The sequence below is a fragment of the Coregonus clupeaformis genome, chromosome 29 (genome assembly GCF_020615455.1).
Source record: "Coregonus clupeaformis isolate EN_2021a chromosome 29, ASM2061545v1, whole genome shotgun sequence".
NCBI lineage: Eukaryota > Metazoa > Chordata > Actinopteri > Salmoniformes > Salmonidae > Coregonus > Coregonus clupeaformis.
The window spans coordinates 30,434,673-30,454,843 of NC_059220.1; the positions used below are offsets into that span (position 1 = coordinate 30,434,673).

The 20,171-nt window shown below is 45.5% G+C and overlaps 1 protein-coding gene across 1 annotated transcript in view; it reads left to right on the forward strand.

Annotated features, from left to right (window-relative positions):
* Positions 1-20,171, forward strand: part of LOC121545024 (rho guanine nucleotide exchange factor TIAM2) — a 97,736-nt gene that overhangs the window by 10,810 nt on the left and 66,755 nt on the right. Inside the window, exon 2 of the mRNA XM_045209156.1 lies at positions 19,824-19,933. The gene's annotated coding sequence lies outside the window, so the exon portion shown is untranslated. The remainder of the gene's footprint in view (positions 1-19,823; positions 19,934-20,171) is intronic.

A 20,171-nucleotide genomic window follows, 5' to 3' on the forward strand; every position in this document is an offset into this window, starting at 1 on the left:
AGGACTGCTACCTCCGCCTTTGTGCAAGGAGGAGCAGGAGGAGCACTGCCAGAGCCCTGCAAAATGACCTCCAGCAGGCCACAAATGTGCATGTGTTTGCTCAAACGGTCAGAAACAGACTCCATGAGGGTGGTATGAGGGCCTGACGTCCACAGGTGGGGGTTGTGCTTACAGCTCAACACCGTGCAGGACGTTTGGCATTTGCCAGAGAACACCAAGATTGGCAAATTCGCCACTGGCGCCCTGTGCTCTTCACAGATGAAAGCAGGTTCACACTGAGCACATGTGACAGATGTGACAGAGTCTGGAGACGCCGTGGAGAACGTTCTGCTGCCTGCAACATCCTCCAGCATGACCGGTTTGGCGGTGGGTCAGTCATGGTGTGGGGTGGCATTTCTTTGGGGGGCCGCACAGCCCTCCATGTGCTCGCCAGAGGTAGCCTGACTGCCATTAGGTACCGAGATGAGATCCTCAGACCCCTTGTGAGACCATATGCTGGTGTGGTTGGCCCTGGGTTCCTCCTAATGCAAGACAATGCTAGACCTCATGTGGCTGGAGTGTGTCAGCAGTTCCTGCAAGAGGAAGGCATTGATGCTATGGACTGGCCCGCCCATTCCCTAGACCTGAATCCAATTGAGCACATCTGGGACATCATGTCTCGCTCCATCCACCAACGCCACGTTGCACCACAGACTGTCCAGGAGTTGGCGGATGCTTTAGTCCAGGTCTGGGAGGAGATCCCTCAGGAGACCATCCGCCACCTCATCAGGAGCATGCCCAGGCGTTGTAGGGAGGTCATACAGGCACGTGGAGGCCACACACACTACTGAGCCTCATTTTGACTTGTTTTAAGGACATTACATCAAAGTTGATTCAGCCTGTAGTGTGGTTTTCCACTTTAATTTTGAGGGTGACTCCAAATCCAGACCTCAATGGGTTGATACATTTGATTTCCATTGATAATTTTTGTGTGATTTTGTTGTCAGCACATTCAACTATGTAAAGAAAAAAGTATTTAATAAGATTATTTAATTCATTCAGATCTAGGATGTGTTATTTTAGTGTTCCCTTTATTTTTTTGAGCAGTGTAGTATCGTGAGGTCCCTGGCAATTCCCTAATGTTTAATAGTTAAGTGTTCATCTCATCTCATCCTCACATTATAATGGATGTGACTCAACCACTGGCTGTGTAAAATCATTTATTCACAGTTTGATGAGATCAGTGATTAATGGAACACACCCTCTCTGGTGACTCAGAAGCCTGATGTCAGCTGGAACTGTCTGGGAGAGGAGACATGGATGTCTGACAGTACTAGGTGTGCAAGTCTTCATTTAAGTGAATATAGCATAAGCCCAGGCAGTAATATGTTTTGGCATTGGCTTGTTTCTGTCAATCTTAGCTTGAGCTTCAGTAGTCTCTATAATGCAGAGTTAGCAGACAGCTTTTATTAGTACAGATTTGCCCAGTTATCTGACATCCAATGCCAAACTGGCAAGCACGGAATCTTATTATGATAGAATGATTCCATTAGGTATTATTTTTGTCCGTCTAAGTCATTCTGAAGCCGATAGTCTGACTCCTGAGGGCTAATTTAGGCTGGCTGTGTGTTTTCAGTAGAAGTAGGCGGGCTGGGCAGTGGGCAGGAGACTGGAGGGAAAGCAGCAGGGTCTGTGGTTAGCTGCTCGCGTGGAGAGATCAGCCTCACTGGAAACTTTATACTAACAATGCTATTTTACAGTAAATAGGTTCATATCCATGTCCATTTACTGATAATAACAGTGTAGCGAAAAACGAAGGTTTCCTTAAGGTGTAGCCTCGGTCCGAAGCAAACGTTATAGATTCCTGCTATGTTATTACTTTCTGGCTGGTTGGTCTGTTCTACTGCTTTCATTCTCCAGATCAGTGTATTACCTTCATCTAAATGAGGTTTGATGAAAGAGAATGCTCTTACTGGAGAACCTCCTGGTCTAAGTTAATAGGAGAAGCCATTTTAATGCACTCAGAGTATGTATTGTACACCAGGTGGCTGTATCTGACATGGCGATGAGAATGTCGATGAGAGTTATTCTTCATCAGTGGTGGGATGGTTTAATGGCAGACCTGCCTGTTTCTGCTAATTATGCTATCCTATAGTGCTTCTCACAGCAAACCCCACTGGGTTAACAAGAGTATTAACAAGCTTCCATACTCATCTCTCGTCACCCCTCCTCCTCCCCCTTCCTGCCAAGTGTCTGGACTTTTAGCTCTGTCAGAACTGTGCTTACATATTTATAACACAGACACACTACTCTTCTACGCTACATTCCACAGTAGGAGCTCGCTCACTCAACATGCCTTGCATCAGACAACCACACACATTCATCAACAGAGAAACTCATAAATGCAGGCAGTCTGTACTTTAGATATTGTAGGCATACCACAGTGTGTGTCCGACTGTCCATCAGAGCTGGCAGAGTTGGACTGGACTGCTGTCGTGTATGCTTTTCTTGTGATGTCAAATTCCCTTATTTCCTGAGTTCCTGAGTTCCTGAGTTCAACTCCCTCTCAGGAGTCAATGAGTCTGAAGCTGGATGACAGAACACGCTATAGGCTAGTCTAGGGGCAGATAACCTGGAGCTAGAGAGAGAGGAGCTCTCTCTCTCTCTCTGGTTAGTGATGGACCAGTTGCCCTCTCGATCTGCCCACCTATGAGGAGCCAAACAGAATGTGTTCTGTATCAGCAGGGTGTTGGCCTTAGGGGCGGTTAAATAGCCCTCTCTACCCCCCTCCCCCAGATTAAGGAATGAAGGCGCAGAATAAAGACCCCCCTTGTCCTCTTATAAAGGATCAGCTTGACCCCTCTGACCTCCAGGGCTGAAGCATCTGCCTGACCATTACCAGTCTGCTCTATAGGACCACAGGCAGGCCAGTCTCTGGTGCATCTGCCAGAGCACAGTAATACGACAACCCTATTAATACATTAGTATTTATGACTTGGCTGATGATTTTTTTTGCTTTTGTCCTCTAAATGTTCCCTAAGCTCCGTTGTGTCATAGTATTCAACCCCTGTGTGTTTTCTTGTCAGAGTCCTTGCATGACTACCTAACGAGCGTGGGTCTCATTGACATTATTTGGGCTTTTCATGGATGGGTTAATAATGGTCTTGGCATTGGATTTAATTCAATCATGTCAGTTAAAGGCTGCACATGTGGCACAGCTGCTAGTGCTTACCCTCTAGCCGAGGTGCCAGTCTGGTCCTGCATTAGCAATGTCAGCTGCATTGTTGCCCTTTTGAAGTGATAGGTTATGTTCAGAGTATGAAATACTTTGTTTTGCATTGATGTGTTTGACTGTGGTTTAAATCAAATCAGCCTACACTCAGAGATACTGGTTTGGTTATTTTTTTGTGTCAGTGTTTGTTTACCTGTGTCGATCCCAGTGCTCGTTTACCGTCTAGCAGTTGTTTTTGGTTATAGGTTGAGAGGTCTATATATTTATATTTTAATAAATACACATACGCCTACATTGGAAGTGATAATTCAACAGTGAACTATAATTACATTTTAGCCCTGCTCTTTGGATTGGTTTTATGACATTTCTGCCAACTGAAACACTGAGGAGACAAAATGTGTTTCCAATTGAATAGAAGAGAGGCCTGAGGACAACTTCACACACACACGCACACAGAGCGAAAGTCAATAACATTGCATGAATACCAGTGTGTATAGCTTCAGGTCTAGCCTGGCCCTCACACCGTTCTTGTAAGTAACCTGTGTTGCTGGTTGGACGTGGTGCATCTGCTGTATAGTTCTGCAGGTAGTCAAGCTGTTCTGTCCATGAGGCTGAGCTGAGCACTCCTCTGTGGGATGGTCCAGCGTGGCCTCCTTTCTCAGACTGTTAACAAGCAGCCTACTGTATATCCATACAACCAGGGGCTCCCCAGAGCAGAGCTCCCACAACCTGGATGGAACATCCACTCACAGCTGTGTGTTTATGACCAGGTGGAATGAGGTAAAGTCCAATGCAAGTGATTTATAAATGTACTATCTGATCACAGATCTCGGTTAAAGAGCAGGTTGATAATGAGATGGTAATGAGGGAATCATAGTCGTGATTCTCCCATCTGATATCAAATGCATCAGCTTGTCAATAGAATGCGAAGGTTTTCGTTGAAATATTCTGGAAAATTCTCTATAATACAGAATTGCTGTGAGTCAGTGTCCCTCCGTTGGCGTGTGAAGATAGTTTTTACAGGCAGGGTAACCTCTCTTCAGAGAGAGACTCCGGTGTGGTCAGCAGAATTCCTCAGTCAGCTCAGCTCTGTGAAGCGTGTGGACAGACGGACTGAGGCTGGCTCCTGGCCAACACACATTCCACACCATAGACATGTTCACATTGCTGATCAGGCAGAGTGGATCACATTCCTAACCAATGCCTATAGTGCAGCCTGTATCTATTCATCTATCAGGTACACTGGACTTTAAACCGCAATATAGCAAAAGCTTGGTATGTGAAGACACCATTTTAATGACACATGACTAAATGGGTTTGATTAATTGCCTTGGAAATCTGTTTCATTGATGGTGTTTCACTTTCCATGTGTCCTCATTTAACACATATTTTTGTATTGTAGTCGGCACAGGGATATATGAAAACTTAACTCGTACAACTCCTGAGAATAGAGGCAGGTCCCATCATGCTGCAAACAGAACAGACGCATACAGCAGGTTTATAATGTAAGTTGTGCTTCTGTCACTATTTGTGTCAGAAGCTCAGCTACAGTGATTTACATGAATCTACAGAGATTTACATGAACTTTCTGTGTCTCTGGCTGTCTCCTGGGTGGTATAGAGTTCTGTTTACATCGTATTACTGTAACCATGACATCTACTAATTTAGCGTGTGTGTAGGCTCTTAATGTGTGTCTACTTGTCAATGTTTGTATGTGTACTCCAGAAGTGGTATAGACCAGGTGCAGCACGTCATGGCGTGGTATCTAAACAGCTTAAATTAGTCCTGATGGATGGTTTATGTTGTAAAGGGCTGACTGGCCTTTTGTTTACATAGCTCTGATGTAGACCCTGTGCTTGAGGCTGTCAGCACACCGCTATCCATCTAGCCATCTATCTACATCTTAGCCCTCTCCATTGAGGTAACCTAAAGTGTGTTCCATTACATGCATGTGGAACAGCCACAGCATACTGAGTGAGTCCCGGTCAGATCACGGTCAGGCCCCGAGCCACGGTTAGGGCTACACAAGTGCCATCGAGACCGCATAGTGCAGACATGGAAGGGTCTATGACTTTGACCGTTTCATTACCTTTGCCCTACTTTTCAGTTTCATTCATATATTTATCAATTCACATTTTGATTCATTCAATTAAATTATTCACAATCTGCTCGTGTGTCCCTGTCGTATAACCTGGTGCCTCTGGGGAGCTTGTGATCTAGCCAGTGGTCACAAATTGGATCATAGAGTGAATTTAGTGATTCATTGTCTGTGTGGCTTGACTCTGGCTCAGTTTAGAGCCAGAATGGTGACTCCTTTTCCTCAAAAAAGGAACAGAAACCGCCAACTGGAAACCTACAGGCAACATATGGATGCTCTTGGCACAGTGGAGCTGGAACAGTTAAGTCATCATCATTAACGTCAACTTGTCCTTTGGCCTTCCAGTCCCAAAGCCCCCCACGTTGCCAAGCCATCTCAGGGATGGTTCTAGGCCCTGGTCTGAATGTGTAAAACTGGGTCCAGGGCAATGGGTGCTGCTCTCAGCCCAGAGAGAAGCAGTTACCGTGGGGAAGGAAACGAGGGAAACTCCCTGGCGTCAGATCTCCGCGAGAATGTAGAGGGGAGGGGATAACGAATTTCTCTGGCAGTGATGGATGAGTTGGGGCCACGCACGCACACACAGACACAAGCACGCGCACAGCATCTGGATGTACAGTCTTTGGACTTCCCTGCAGCATTACTAGCCAGTGTAGCAGGTACACGTGGCTCTCTGCTGGGACAAAGGCTTGGTGGTCTGCCCTACTAGCCCAGATAAATGAGGAGCACTGCAGTTTCTTTATAACTTACACTAGCTGAAGCCTGAAGCACTCTTAATTGTCTTCAAGCTGTCAATCAATTGAATTGATCGTTTCGCATATCTTTATATCATAGGATGGTGACCACAATAATAACGATGAATGTCTGTGTACTCGTATGTCACTATGTGTGTTATAATCCTCTCTGTGTCAATCCAGTCAAGACTATATTGACCTCTCCCCAGTGCGTGCGTCTCCCTGACCTGTTTTGTTCTCCTCTGGTCAATGTGTCTGATGGATCACCGTAGCTCTGTAGTCTGTCTCCTAGCCTGTGTACTGCAGTAGGCTACACACCACTATGGTAATGAGTGAGTGAGCAGAGAGCTGATTGTATTAATGGTCTCTCACACCAGACGAAGTGATCGATCACCCTACAGCATACACAGGACACCCAGTCAACCTGATTCAATTTAAAGACAACAGTTTGGACACCCCCACCAGCACACCACACACGTGCCCAATGTGTTACATGGTAGTGGAGGGGAAGAGAGGTGGTAGTGGAGGGGTGATGATGGTGGTGTGGGCTGGGGATATTTCTGTATAGATTTGAAGAGTTGACCTTGAGGATTTGAAGAAAAGCTGATCTCACAGGTGTGAGCATCTGCTACAGCCTCTGTATCTCCATTTTCCCTGTAGAGGAGGAAACCGGCATGTTTGGCAGCCATGCCGTGTCTTCCTGGGCTGGCCCCACAGTGCTGGGTGGGGAACTGTTTCCCTGGGCCCCTCTAGCCTCTTATCTGGCCCTCTGGCAATCAGAGCACTCAGACCTAGACCATGGAGCCTGTGGCTGCACTGCTTTCCCATGGGAGGGATGTTGTGTAAGCTCCCAGACCTCAACCTCTGCCCCCCAATGCAAGTGGTCAGAGTAATACAAAGACCACAGGAAATATTCAGTGGTTTAACATACATTTAATACAGTTCAATACTTCTGCTGCAGACATCGAAAAGATTGATACATAATAGCTTCTCCCACAGAGATAATGAGATTGAAGTGAGTCTTTTAAGGCTCAGACTATGAGAGTAAAACATGTTCCAGCTTCTCTTCTGAGTGTCTGAGGGTGTCATCTTCCCCACAGCTGGAGAACGGAAGGTGCACATCAACATTCAATCCGCTTCAGTCCTCATTAAGCTGCCTAATGGACAAAGGTTGTTTTGGGGAAAACGTTTCACACACACGGCACACATACATTACACACACACGGTACACACACACGGTACACACACACGGTACACACACACACGGTACACACACACAGCTTGCTTTTGATCTAGGGCCAGGGTTGTCTGACCTACCCTTCGCTGATTGATTGCAACTTTGAAGGTGTAGATTTCCTATGCAAGCAGCATTCCCTCTCTCTGCTAAACTCACGCACTCGCCCACACACACACACTGCTGACAGCAGCCATGCAAAATGGATAGTGACACTCCTCGAAGGATCACAGGGCTTTCTCTCCACTGAACATGGCAGTAGATGTGCTGTTTACTCCCAGCTCTGACTTTGGGTCTAGTAACGTCTCTGTCAGTGGGGAGTAAAACACACAGGCTGCCTTGAAGTTCTGGGGCTAGAGCATCTCTGACATGCAGCTCTTTGTAGAACGCTGCCACTGGGGCTGTATCTGACAGGGGACTTGACAAAGATGGTTGATCTGGCTGTTGATCTGGGCTTACTGCTTCCACTTTGGTGTAACTGAGGAGAACTAACAGACAGTAGGAGAAGTCAACGAGGAAATAGAGTTCTCACAACATGGCACGGAGAAAGGGAAAGAGAGAGCGGGAATGTGATGACTCTTAGTGATTGGGCTTTGTTCATCAGACATGAATTCATAGCGTAGAATTGCCTCGTTTTTAAGTTGCTTTTTCCACATTAGAGCGCTTTAGTGTCAGGATGTGCTGAGATGTGGCTCTGTAGAGACGTTCTCCATCTGTCTCCACTTGTCTTCCTGAGGCTAACAGACAGACGGACACTAAGCTTAGCCCACAGACGACATCGTCCTCTCAGGAGGAGAGCCAGACCAACATGGCCAGAGACAGGAAGGAGGGAGTTCAGTTCAGAAAGGAACAATAGACCTGATTGACCTCTAAACTCTGATCCTGGATCATTGACATCATGGAGTCTGAATTCTATCTCTCCCTCTCTCCCTCTCTCTCTCTCTCTCTCTCTCTCTCTCCCCCTCTCTCTCTCTCTCTCTCTCTCTCTCTCTCTCTCTCTCTCTCTCTCTCTCTCTCTCTCTCTCAACAGAGTTTTTGTTGTGAATATTTAAATCCCGCTGGGTGTTGCTACTCAATCCCCCATGAGCTGTATAATCAATGGCATCAAATTACAAACAGCTACCAGAATGCATCTGTCACAGTGTTGGGGAGAGGCACTGGGTTATTAGCGTGCTGAGTTAATGCATCTCTCTCTGTTTTCTCTCTCTCCACCTCTCTCTTTGGGTGTATCCCATGGGGTTCAGTGTAAGCCGATAGTTTATTGTAGGGAGGTTTAGACATTATTAATGGGGCTGAGATGAGGTGTGAATTAATTTGACGGCTTTTCCATGAACTGCCATTACACAATCCCCTAAATGAAAGTGTCTACCGTTTACTGTGTCCTGTCTCCTGGAGCACACTGACCTGGAACGTCTGATTTAAGATGGCAAAAGCAGCACCAGCAGACAATTGCATCAGCATCCATACTGCTCTCACTTGGTTCTTCATGACAGTTTGGATATGGAGAAACAGTGATTCACTCCCTACTTTCCTTAACCACCACTCACTGTCTCAGTCTAGGACGAGAGGGCAAGCCGGGTTGGTTTTCTATTGTGATTTATACAGAGGGATGGGAGGAGAGGAGGAAGACTATCAATGGTGGGTGGGAATGTTGAAGTCTGGCCCAGTAGTGTGTCTCCTCTGACTGAGGGGGGTGATTGAACGGTAGAGGCTATCAGGGGTTGAGGGGTATCACAGGGTGCATTATCAGGGTGGTGTGTGAAAGGACTAAACCTACAGTTCACCAAACCTCGGACCTGATACACTCTTTGAACAATGTATCACCTCACACTCTCCCAGCCCTGCACTCCCAAACCCATTGCTATGTAAAGCACTTTTAGACCTAGCTAGTGAAAAGCGCCATATAAATGCAGTCCATTACTATCATTATGTACTACAATGTGCCTCTGCACTTTCAAGTACTTTATCTGTCAGGGTGCTGAGTAGGAGTCAGCCCAAATGGCATGTAGATGTACGTTACATGAGGCTCCTGGATGAGAGCAGAGGAGAGGGGAGAGATTATCCCCTGATTAGATCCTGCCCCCTCAGAGCTCATTCAGCCTGTTAATTGAGCTTAATTATGGTCAGTCCTTTCATTGAGCTCAATGGAATTACCCACACCTGCTCTGTATGAATATGTATTACACCACTCTATCTCTTCCTTCCTCCCTCTCTTTTCTTTATGGTTCTATGCTTCTGAACGTGTGTTTTGACTGTCACTGGTATGACCCTTTTTCTTTTCTTTCTTTCTTTCTTTCTTTCTTTCTTTCTTTCTTTCTTTCTTTCTTTCTTTCTTTCTTTCTTTCTTTCTTTCTTTCTTTCTTTCTTTCTTTCTTTCTTTCTTTCTTTCTTTCTTTCTTTCTTTCTTTCTTTCTTTCTTTCTTTCTTTCTTTCTTTCTTTCTTTCTTTCTTTCTTTCTTTCTTTCTTTCTTTCTTCTTTCTTTCTTTCTGCTTCTCTGCCTCTGAAAGTGTGTTCGCTAACCCTGCACTCCTCAGCCTCTTCAAAAGCCTTTGAGATTTCCCAGACTAGGCCACGAGGGCCATTATCCTGCTGACATTGTTGCTCTTATTGTTGCCAACATTGTGAACCTGACTACTTTTGCCCAAGCAGCCGGCCAAGAACAGCCTCTTATTTTACAGCAATTCATGGACAATGGGCCAACTACAAGCATCATTAGTGGATTTTTTTTGAACTATTAGCTTACAATGTTGGTATTTGTAAGAGTTTCACAAATCAGCTAATTTGGATTGGTCTCAAGTACAGTAGCGGTGCGTGGGTAAAATTACCGGGGAAGCCAAGCCAGGAAAGAAAGCCATATTACAACCTATGTGATGATTGCGTTGTTTGCTCTATAACCTGTTAGTTCTGAATGTGCCTTGCCACCGTGATATATAGGCCTAAGGCCGAGCCAATAAGAAAACACAATGGCAGAATAAATTCAACCACACGTTTGTTTCATCACAAAACCGGAGAGCAACGTCTGTCCGGTGATGTCCACAAAACATATTGCATGTAACAAACGGTTACATGACCTACAGCATGGTCAAGCAAGCTAATGTTTCTGACATTTTTTGACTACTAAACAACTATTGATTTAGAACCATGGAGAGTTACCTCAAGTCACAAATAAAACAGGCACTGCCTCCACTATTCCAGTACCATTTCAACTTCAACATTTCACCATAATCTAATCACCTCTTAGTATAATACAGTGACAACTAAAAGATACCAAAAACGATTTAGTCCAATCAATGTAAGCTTAATATGATGTGGCTGTCCATGGTACTGATTTCTGTGTGTGTGTGTGTGCATGCTTGCATGTAAGTAGAAAAAACATTATGTTGACTCACCCTACTTGTAAAGAAACACCAATGCCATCCTCCTCTTTCATGTTGCCTAAACTGTCCATGACTCTGTCATTCAGTACACGCTTTTACTTTTTGTTGTCTTGCTAGCCTAACTTCCTTTCATGGGAAACGCCAGCTAGTTAACATCTGCCTACTGCATCTAGCTACATGTTGAACTTCCATCCTCTCAGGTGAAGGGCACAATGTATGAAATTATAGTTGGATCAGAATCGCCGTTATAATCATTGGCCAGTACGGAGAATTAAGTAAAACCACAAGTCCAAATCCCTATCTCCATCCATGGCTAATTTAGGAAAGGGACGATTTTAGCTAGCTAGCCACCGGATGACAACGACACAATGAGATGGAACGTTTGGCTTCTGATGTCATGTGATTGGTGTGAAGCCAAATCCAAACTGGCTTCCCTTTACACTTTTTTTTGGTGCGCCAGGACCATTCACAGTTGAGCTCACTCAGTTTAGCTCAACGCTGATTGGCTATTATTTTATAGCAAAGATGATCAGGGCCGAATGCTCGCTAGCTTCCCTTGCATTCAATGCTACGGGCGGCAACAATGTCATACTCTTTTTGACCAGACAGCATCAGATAGATTGGCTACACATACAGAGACAGAGGGGCACTGTTTCGTTTGCTCGGACGCTTTCTCCGGTGAGATACATTCAGCCTCTTGCGAATTGAAGGGAATTTATGGAACACAGAGAGACGAAATATACATTATTTTGATCCTTTTTTTGTGGTCAATTTTTCGGGGAAGCCTGGCTTCCCTTAGCTTCCATAAATACACGCCACTGCTCAAGTGATTGGTTGGATTGTGTGGAGGTTGGCTGTGGTCAGAGAGCAGGGAGGATCATGGGAAGAGCACCCTCTATTGGGTCTGAGTAGGACCTCCACCTTATCAAATAACCACAAGCATTCCTATTTACAGAGGCGTATACTATCTTGAAGGGAATGGTCTTTATATAGTACATTGTATGAGCAGCATTATTGTTGTAAAAAAAAAAAAAATTGTGAGTCTACAAAATGGTGAGTCCCTTATTTTCTGCCCAACGTGAAAATGTTAGTCTTTTGGGATGGTGTTTCGAAGCCAGGAGTCGTGATAAACATTTCTAGCTTCTAATTACCTGCTGAACATCAATTTGCCAACAAATCCTGTGTGGTTAAATCTAAGCAATTAAGTTTGTTTGAGCACCAGAGGTCATTCTCTTCCTCTTAGTACTTAGAAAACCAAGGAGCGGCTCACAAATCCTGGAGGGGAAAAGAAGGAACAGCCTTTGGAATTGTCTGGCATACTTCAGACCAGCAACTGGCCCTGCTGTGCTGTGGCTTTCTCAATAGGCCAGTTTGCGTGAAGGTTCTGTGTAGAGGAGCATGTGTGTTTTAGAAAGGTGGTCACAATTTGGACCCGCCAGGAAAGCATACCATTTGGTCTGCGTTTCAGAGACGTTAATTCCAGGGAATGCATGTGGACTTTTGTCTCTGTGCCTTTTCTCATTCACCTTAATTAGCTTTTTAAAATGGATACAGATCTGGTCCTCTGGCTCTGCATACTCTTCATCCCAACCCCCTCATCCCTCCCTCTGTGTCTCTCATCACTCCTTCTCTTCATCCAGCCCTTAGTCTTTCTAGCTGTCTTAAGGCATCCGTATGCTTCCCATCCGAAATAGTTCGGAACAGTTTGTGCATATACACTGAGTGTACAAAACATTAGGACCACCTTCCTAATATTTTGCCCTCAGAACAGCCTCAATTCGTCGTCTCGGCATGGACTTTACAAGGTGTCGAAAGCGTTCCACAGGGATGCTGGCCCATGTTGACTCCAATGCTTCCCACAGTTATGTCAAGTTGGCTGGATGTCCTTTGGGTGGTGGACCATTCTTGATACACACAGGAAACTTTTGAGCGAGAAAGACACAGCAGCGTTGCAGTTCTTGACATACTCAAATTGGTGGCACCTACTACCATAACCCGTTGAGGCACACCCTCTGAATGACACGCATACACAATCCATGTCTTAATCGACTCAAGGCTTAACAATCCATATTTAATCTGTCTCTTCACCTTCATCTACACTGATTTAACAGGTGACATCAATAAGGGATCATAGCTTTCACCTGGTCAGTCTGTCATGGAAAGAGCAGGTGATCCTAATGTTTTGTACACTCAGTGTATTATGACAACATTTTGTGACGTTTTAGTCTTCGGCAAGGTTTTTTTCCGGCTTTTCGTGCACACATTTCTCTCGAGTCTACGCCCTTTCGTTGGTCATTGGTCAACAGTAGATATCCTTTAATGAAGTGTTTGTTGTCATTTAGCAATAGAGGACTCGTTTTCATGCACATGTTTTCACTTGAGAGATACTGCACCAAACATCTTAGTTAGATGTAAAATTACGCGACTAAGATCTCCACTGCAAAAACATCAACATTTATGACAGATTTCTTCAGTTATTTTAAAATTAATTATGACTATTTTGAGGAAGTGTATACTGGCTACGGCGTCGTAAGATGGACAAATAGTGCTATTGCCGCTTTTTTCTCGTTTATCAAGCTAATCTCTTTTAAAGGAGTATGCGAGCACACTCGTTCGGTTCACCTAGCCGAGTTCTGGTAGGTGCCAGCCGAACTGAAGCATGAGGAAGACTTTATCCTCCTTCTCTCTCTCTGCTCTGTGATCTCCTCAGCCTGGCTTCAGAGCGTTCCATCACAGTGCTCTCTTGGGGTCATTGTGGTATGTTGGGTTTAGTCAAGAGTCCCAGTCATAGCAGCATTCCCTGGTGCCTCGCAGGCATTATACAGCTTCATACGCCAACTTGTCTCGCCCAATAATATCTAGTGCCCATGGAAAACCGCTTTGGGTTTAAAAAAAGCTCTTGCATCCTCTACTGTGGCCAACGGAAAAGCAGGAGAAAGGAGAAACAACGCTGAGGGTGTTCCTATACTAAATAAAACATAACTGGGGCGAGTGAGTGAGGCTGGCTTGACCACTTTTCCTCCTCCTCACCTCGGTCCGTTGCCCCGCGTTACCCTGGAGGATTACGATTCGCTTTGCCTAGAATCTGGATGGAAGGAGAGGAAGTTTCCACATGTGCCTCAGCCAGTGTGTGTGTGTAGTGTGTGCGTGTCACTTTAAGACCGGCAGGCTGACTTCATTGACTCCACATTAAGATCAGAGAGCTCTAGATTCTCCTTGCTTGCTCTTCAAAGAGCTTTTAGATTAAAGCTTTGGACGGAGGTAAGGGACGTTTTTATCTCTCTATTTCATCCTTCCCTTTGTTTCCTCTATTACTAGGATTAAGATAAAACAGGGAAAAAATGTAACTAAGGTTGTCTTTTATCCAGGTGCACAGGTGTGGACATGTCTGTGTGTCTGTGTGTGTCTGGTGCTTTGTTTGTGTACAAGCAGACTTCAACACGACATCTATTGTACTGTTTAGGGATGTTGGCATGTTCACTGCTGTAGTGTAGGCTATAACTCTTTTGGCTCTGTTACTGTAGACCCCAGTGAGGGTGATTATGTAAGGTGATATTTTTCTCCCATAGAGGACCTCGTTATCAACTCTGTACATTTCACTGTTGTCAGCATTCTATTCATTCACAGCAGAGTCAGTCAGACTCACTGATTGTTGTTGCTGTTTGCTACGATGGATTCTTTACATTCTCTGTGGTGTTTCTGGTCTGTCGTATAGCCCAGGATTTAGATCCTATAGTAAAGTTGGCAACAGTACTTTTGGTATAATCAGTGCTCCATTATGTCAACTGTTTTGACTCTGTTGGCATTTGTCTGATTCTGAAATGACTCCCACATATCTCTGTAAATCACTCATAGGGCGTCATGTCATTCTTGGTTCAGAGGATCAGAGCACGTCGAAGGCCTTTAAATGTATAATGAAAAAGTCCAAAAGACACTAACAAGCAGTTTGATTGATGCTCAGTGGCTTTGGCAATACAGTATAATCTACCACACTGTAATATATGCCTGCACTCTATGATTCATGGAGTTTCCTCCTCATAACTGAATGGTCACAGGATCCTCTGTATTCAGCATGTATGACAGAGCTCAGGCAGAAACATATCTCCTTCTTACAACAACATTCTATTGACTTTTGTTTACTTCCTGTTTTTGTCAGTCCGTGTGAATTTGTCTTGTGAAAGTGGGTCTCACTCTCAGACAGTGTTTTCCTGCTTCTAAAACAGCCGTGGATCGATTATACTGTACTGCTCCTTTAAGAGTTAGCTGGGCATTAAGCTAGGCTCTGTGCCACAGGAAGGTGATAATTGATAAGGGAGGAGTCCCCTGGGTACTGATTTGACAGAAGGAAGGTAACATGAGGGAGAGCTGGATAACTCATTATAATAATAGATGACGGTATGGGTCTGAGGGAACAATGAAGTTCATGAGAATTGAAACCTTTTCAATACATCCATTGTGTCCTTTTACATGATTAATGAGACAGTAGTTTTACCTGTTTTATTTTTCTAGTGCACTTAATGTCAGATTGAAGCCAAAACCAAGCTGTCCGTCTGTTTGGATTGATAATTTCCTCTGATAGGGCTATGCAGATCCATTCTTCATGCTGGGATTTTTTCTTGTACAACAAGTTTCTGTGTCCACTTTTGCCTAGCCTTTGAGAAATGCTAAGTGAGTGGTTCCTAATCTATAGGGTTCTGTAGCTTAGTGGGTTAAAAAAGTGCACTAGCATGGAATTGTAGTGATGAGGCTGGGGCTGTGTCCTCCAAGGAAGGCCCAACCCAGCCCAATGTTTCATACTGCTGTGTCTAGGGTTTGCTGAGGCTTTGTTTCTCAAGTTTACCTTCAAGGACAAGAAGGTTTTTCACAGACAGCCTCAGCCTGGCTCAATATGCAACCCTGTGTGAAGTCTGATATAGACTTGGCCTTTTTTTTGTGTGTGTGTGTGTGTGTGTGTGTGTGTGTCTGCGCGCGATTGCAGAGGCATGCACGTGTCTGTAAGGAGTTATATGGGGGCTTTGTGGCTACTGTCTCAAGGTAATGCAGTTTGCTCATGAAGGAAAAATGCAGTGATGACATGGACACCCCACTACTACACCCCCTCCCACTCCTTTCTACAGCATAACTATGCAGTGTTTATACCCTGTGGAAGTGTGTCCTCACTGACTTGGCCCAAGGCTCCATCCCTGAGACACGCTGTCAGACTGAACAGGGAGAGGCGTGGGAGTCATCCTGGGGCATTAGCAGGAGAATGCCAGGTCACCGGGTGTTGGGGGAGGGTGGGCCTGAATAGATGGCCTATCGGAGGGGCTGTTGAGGGGTTCAGTGCTTTGGCTAAGGAAGATGTGTTCCCCTCACAAAACACTGTTACAATGCTCCGGTTCAGCCCACATCAGCAGGTTGACGTATGCATGAATGTGTGTGTATTTGTGGCTTTGAGGCTTTCAAACTTGCAGCCTTCCCTTGCCTGAATAAACAGTCAGAAGTTAGCTCTGTGTCAGAACTAGCATTGAAAGGAACTGGAAGCAGCCATTGTGACAACCTTTCTTCTAACTCCTGCTGCACGCCAGCTGCATTTGTCTATTTGCTCCCAAAGAGCTTTGTTTGGTTTCTCCTCATTCATTTTGAGGGGTTTGGAGCCATTTCCCTGCTTCAAACTCGATGGGCTAATCGTTGTCAATGCTAATCAGAGAGAAGGTTGGGAGGGGGGAGATGAGGAGACTATGGCAGATGGATGGTAAATTTGTCCGTGATAGATGGTGATCCGGTTTTCCCACAGATCCGGAAGGCTGTGGAGGGCAGGCCAGGGACTATTAGCCTAGTGGAGTGGTCAACTGCGGTCGACCAGGCACCCGTGACCTCTGCTGACTCTTAACCTTGGACACGTGGCCTCTGGCCTTAACTTGGCAACCCTGGGAACTCTGGCTGTTAGAGGTCTTAGACTTGGCAACCCTTCTTACTGCATCTGTCAGAGCTAAAGGCCTTAGACTTGGCAACCCTGAGAACACTTTCTGTCAGGAAAGCTGCTTTACCTCTTTGAAACTGAGAACAGCCTCATCCTGGCAGACACATTTAAATTGACCCAGTGGTGCCCTCTCTGTAACAAGTGTATCTTTATCTCTCTGTTATTTCTCATGAGAATAGATGCTAAAGTCTTATTTGCTCAGTTTACTCTCTCTCGAAGTGTCCAGTTCAGTATCATTAGCACCAGTGTCTCTGTACAAGATGTGAGAACATTTATAGCTGGTGATGGCTAGCAGCAGTTTGTAATACACTACATGATCAAAAGTATGTGGACACCTGCTCGTCAAACATCTCATTCCAAAATCATGGGCATTAATATGGAGTTGGCCCCTCTTTGCTGCTATCCTCCACTCTTCTGGGAAGGCTTTCCACTAGATGTTGGAACATTGCTGTGGGGACTTGCTTCCATTCAGCCACAAGAGCATTAGAGAGGTCAGGCACTGATGTTGGGGTGATTAGGCCTGGCTCGCAGTCAGCGTTCCAATTCTTCCCAAGGTGAGGTCAGGGCTTTGTGCAGGCCAGTCAAGTTCTTCCACACCAATCTCGACAAACCATTTCTTTATGGACCTCGCTTTGTGCACAGGGGCATTGTCATGCTGAAACAGGAAAGGGCCTTCCCCAAACTGTTGCCACAAAGTTGGAAGCACAGAATCGTCTAGAATGTCATTGTATACTGTAGCGTTAAGATTTCCCTTCGCTGGAACTAAGTGGCCTAGCCCGAACCATGAAAAACAGCCCCAGACCATTATTCCTCCTCCACCAAACTTTACAGGTGGCACTATGCGTTCTGGCAAGTAGCGTTCTCCTGGCATCCGCCAAACCCAGATTCGTCCATCGGACTGCCAGATTGTGAAGTGTGATTCATCACTCCAGAGAATGCGTTTCCACTGCTCCAAAGTCCAATGGTGGCGAGCTTTACACCACTCCAGCCGATGCTTGGCATTGTGCATGGTGATCTTATGGTTGTGTGCGGCTGCACGGCCATGGAAAGCCATTTCATGAAGCTCCCGATGAACAGTTCTTGTGCTGACATTGCTTCCAGAGGCAGTTTGGAGCTCGGTAGTGAGTGTTGCAACCGAGGACAAACGATTTCTACGTGCTTCAGCACTCGGCGGTCCCGTTCTGAGCTTTTGTGGCCTACCACTTCGCGGCTGAGCCGTTGTTGCTCCTAGACATTTCCACTTCACTATAACAGCCCTTACAGTTGACCGGGGCAGCTCTAGCAGGGCAGAAATTTGACGACCTGACTTGTTGGGAAAGGTGGCATCCTATGATGGTGCCACGTTGAAAGTCACTGAGCTCTTCTGTAAGGCCATTCTACTGCCAATGTGTCGTCTATGGAGATTGCATGGCTGTGCTTGATTTTACACACCTGTCAGCAACGGGTGTGGCTGAAATAGCCGAATCCACTAATTTGAAGGGTTGTCCACATACTTTTGAATATATAGTGTAGGTCAGGACTAAAAACAAACATGGCTAAACTGTTAACCTTGTGCCTGACTGACCCACTTCATAGAAACCTGATTATACACTCTCGTAACCAAGACTTAATGTCCAAGACTTAACACATTGGAAAGGTCACAGGCACCACAATAAAAACATTTTTGTGACCGTGACATCAGACTTATGCTACAGACCTCCTTTACTCTCAATCCGGAGCTTTGGATTCCCATTACCCTCAGCCTATATGCTACAGTACATTACATCTAGTCATTCAGCAGACTGTCTTATCCCCTGCTTGACTCTAAGATCTCTAAAGTCAAGGTACATAAGTATAGTAGGAAGGAGAGATTAAGAGCAGTAATGCCACAGATCAGTTAATCCCCTGGGTTAGGCTGTTGGCAGTGAGCTACATGCATGTAGAAGTTTAATAGTGTACTGGAAGGGTCGTGCTCTTTCCTCAGCTGAGCCCACAGCTACAGTAAGAAAGCTCTCCAGCGGTTTATGTTTTTCAGAATCCGCCCCTGGACAAATCTTGCTGTAGGGGCACAAAAGAAAATGGCTGGAATTCCAGTGTTTAAAAATAAACAGTGGGGCAAACTGTAGCCAGCTTTGGAAAAACTTTCCCAACTGATCAAAGAAGACGTCATTTGAGTTCTGCAGAATTGGAAAAAATGTTTAGGTTGGAGAGGGAAATCAGGAGGTTTTGAGTCAGAGGGGAGGAGTGAGTTTCTACAGTAGTCATAGAACCAGAATGGCACAGCAGCACAGACCTGGGCTGACTCCTTAAGGTTTACTGTGATGGAAATCTGGTGCAGGTTTGAGCCTAACTGGAAACATTTAATATATATATTTTGGGGTATTTTACCCCCTTTCTCTCCCCAATTTCGTGGTATCCAATTGGTAGCTACAATCTTGTCCCATCGCTGCAACTCCTGCACGGACATGGGAGAGGCGAAGGTCGAGAGCCGTGCGTCCTCCGAAACACAACCCAACCCAGCCGCACTGCTTCTTGACACAGTGCCCGCCCAACCCGGAAGCCAGCTGCACCAATGTGCCGGAGGAAACACCGTACACCTGGCGACCGAGTCAGTGTGCACTGCGCCCGGCCCGCCACAGGAGTCGCTAGTGCGCGATGGGACAAGAACATCCCTGCTGGCCAAACCCTCCCCTACCCTGGAAGGCGCTGGGCCAATTGTGCGCCGCCCCATGGGTCTCCCGGTCGGCTGCGACAGAGCTTGGAATCGAACCAGGATCTCTAGTGGCACAGTTAGCACTGCGATGTAGTGCCTTAGACCACTGCGCCACTTGGGAGGCCAATCATTGAATTTCTGTACTGTTTGTCTTTGACAGCAAAAGTTTTTAGTACTAATTCAATTTTAGTGTGTTGTATGCCAAGCATGCCCTTTCTTCGGGTGAGGTACAGTAGCCATAGTGTTATTCCTCTTGTAAACAGACATTGAGGATTTTGTCAAGTTAATCTGCTCCTCAGTATCTTAATGGAGAGTAGTCCTCTGATCAAAGCTGGATGTCCTCTTCTTAACCACTAAAAGACCAATGTCCTCTACCGACCACTGGATTAGGACTCAGCCCTAATTGCAACACCTGTCATCAAACATGGGGGTTTGTCGCAGGCAGTTAACAAAGCTGTGTTGTCATAGCGATAACCCAATCACTAATCCCAACCACTCTCCTTTGTGTGCCCCTCAGATGATCCTGGCTCTGCAGCAGAAGGAGATAGTGTCGTCTGAGAGCAGAGGAGTCCAGGACCACCATGCCCACTGGAGGACCACACTCTGACAAGACACTGTAGGACACAGGTGACTCTATAGTTCTGGCTTCTATAAGTGGTAGTGGTTGTAAGTAAGTCACTTAGCACGTTTAAGCAGTGCAGGGAGTGGAAAATTATAGCTAATGTAGTGTTGCCAACTAGACTGATAATGCATTGACGTTACAGTCAGTGAGCCGTAGCTACCTTCAGGAACACATTACAGTTGACAAACAGTTGTCAAATCAAGCCTCTATATCTCTCAAACCGCACCTTACTGTTCTTTGATT